The sequence below is a fragment of the Opisthorchis viverrini genome (assembly GCF_000715545.1).
Source record: "Opisthorchis viverrini unplaced genomic scaffold opera_v5_210, whole genome shotgun sequence".
NCBI lineage: Eukaryota > Metazoa > Platyhelminthes > Trematoda > Opisthorchiida > Opisthorchiidae > Opisthorchis > Opisthorchis viverrini.
Window position 1 is genome coordinate 269273 of NW_008751866.1, and position 2923 is coordinate 272195.

Genomic DNA, 2923 nt, shown 5'->3' on the forward strand with positions numbered 1-2923 from the left:
AGATTCAGCTGGGTTCCAGGTGAGTCTCTCGAAAGAACCAAATGAGTTTGCAAATGAGTGTATATTCGCTAATTTCGTGAAATTTGGTTTCAAGTACAACATAAGGTTGACGGAAACCCGGGGAGTGATGAACCCTAAAAAGGGCGAAACCGTTCGTGGGCTGTCGACAAATTTTCAGCAACCTTATGAGTAGTGCATTAGATAGGATGATGGTGTCTGAAAGTTGGCTTCCCCTGAAACATTCAGACCATTGTTCGATGCGAGGAATTGAGTCCAACGAAAACACACCACGTTGCTTTCTCGTTTACTTGTTATCGGCGGTTAATTCAACAACCCTAATTAGTTTTTATTAGGAGGCGAAATTGAGCAAAACCCAGTTGATTTGTTATTCAGCGCACACAGGCCGAACGAAACGAATCCATTTTTGACTAATGAGGCAACCAATTTTTCAACATCTGGACCCGACAGTTACTCTGTCAAATGTGTGTGGCAAGTATACACAAGTGTAGCACATAACTATGCCCTTCTGCCCAACTCGTCTACCCTTTCTCTCTCTCCCCCACCATGAGCGATTTTAGCTCAATCTACCGTTGAACAAATGTTTGGAACTTGACCCCACACATGAACCGAGCAGATCAGTCGCATTCAAGACCTGATTTCTCTCATTTGGGCACACGTCCTTGGGCCACTGATTCGAAGGCTTCCAGACCTTTGGTTTTATATCTCAAGATTGTAATATATTGCTACATAATATGTGTTACTAATCTGAGTGTGACTGAGCACCCAGCAGAACCTTTATCTTGAATGCAGGTGCGTTGGTATCTTAGTATTCATTTCAAGCATTTCGTGGTGGGAACTGCTTGGGAGAGCAGGTCGCTGCAGACCTCAAAGTCCGTAATCGCTGAACGTACCTTAACTCGGTTATTGGTCGAACTGCTCAGAGATCGAAATGTCTGGGAGCAGGTTATCCTTCAGCAGCACTTTTCGATAACACAAAAGTGATATTTTGACGATTTTCAGAGCTCACATATTCGAGGACCGTTGAAAACGGCAGTCACCTTCTGCACAGTTAAGAAAGTAGTATATGAGGTCTACTCATACAAAACTTTAGTCAACTCAGGAGACTTTTCAATCCAACATCGCTGATGCTCTCTGTAAGTCGTCGTGCATTACGAATCTATACATGTATCGCGATATCTTGAATATCATAGCGGCCTGGTGCAGCACATTCAGTTGCCTGAGAACATCACAAACGAGAGATTCAGCTCGTTTCCAGGTGAGTCTCTCGAAAAAACCAAATTAGTTTGCAAATGAGTGTATATTCGCTAATTTCGTGCAATTTGCTTTCAAGTAGAACATAAGGTTGACGGAAACCCGGGGACTGCGCCTACCTGATGAGCCCCAAGAAGGGCAAAACCGGTCGTGTGCTGTCGAGGAATTTTCAGCGACCTCATGAGTAGTGCATTCCGTTAGTTTTATTCTCGACAATCCAGGGCTACAATGCGATAGTTTACTTTCATGTTACTCGAATAAAGGTTTTTCCGGGTTATAATAAAATGATTATGGACACAATGTTTGACCGAAAGGCTCATTTATCCGCGGGGTAGAATCTCAGCTAGAAACTTTGTGAAATTCATGGGATGCGCTGGTGACTACTTTTGTGGGAACTATGCGGTAACTTGTTGCTCCAGCCGGAGGTGATTCAGGTACGGTGCGGCAATACCCCCAAGTAAATCCGAATGAATTATTGAACGGGGCGATCTGTTGACGAAGCGGAAGTCGGCTTTTTGACTCTGTCTGAGGCTGTGCAAGTTTTAGACCGGACGGCATGATGCCGGTTGATGACTGATTTGACCAAGCGGGAGGCAGGGGTGTCGGACGGCAAAAACGGACTAACCGGAACGACGATTTTGATGTTAGTGTTTGTAATCATTTCTGTCTCATCCTACGACCCAGTTCGTACTTTGATGACCTTAATTTTAAGGTAAAGGTGCGATCGTAAGATAATTAGGAATCAGAGTTGGTACGGCTAGAAAAGTGTGATTTTCTGAAGATTGGGTTTTCAAATGAAAATGTTTACCTGTCATAAGTTGCTTACAACAAAATCAGCACTCTTCCAGAGACAAACGCCGTTTAACAGACGTTATGCACTACGCAGAATGTTCCTGAAAACTATTCAAAATCCCATGACCGATTTTGCCAATCTTGAGGCTCATCAGGCAGGTACAGCCCCTGAGTTTCCGTCAACCTTATGTTCTACTTGAACCCAAATTGCACGAAATGAGCGAAATACACTCAGTTGCGAAAAAATTCGGTTTTTACGGGAGACTCAACTGAGAGTCTTTGGAGTTTGCTTCAATTTGTGTTGCTTCATTTGGAAGCCCGCATAGTTTCAGTTCATTAGAGCTTGAGAAACCCCGTCGACTTGAGTAAGTAGCCAGCGATTATGGAGACAGACCACTGTCCCATTCTCATTGAAGTCGAGCCATCCAGACTGGACGAGCATAATACCGATGTTATCTTGCTATCAGTCGGTACAAACATCTGTAAGACGATGAATATCGTTCGATCTGAATATCGTTCGCTACGAATACACAAGTTAGCACTTTACCCACCGGTAATGCTCACAAGAAACTGGAATGATACTCGCAAAAGTGTCGGTGATCTTGTCTCCTCTGGTTTCAAAGCAATATGGAACGCTACTTCCTATTTGAGCCTACTATCTCTTTGATCGTGAATTTAGAGTCAGAAATCGCCAGCAGAGATCGAGGGTCGCAAGAATTACGCCCTTACCGAAGTCATCTCCTTGTGGTCCCACAAACTACTGTCATATTTCACGCACTTTGGTCTTGTTTCAGTTGCTGGAGAGGCTGGCGCTCACAACCAAGGAACGTTTCGAGGATGCCTCTCTCTCTCTCTATAT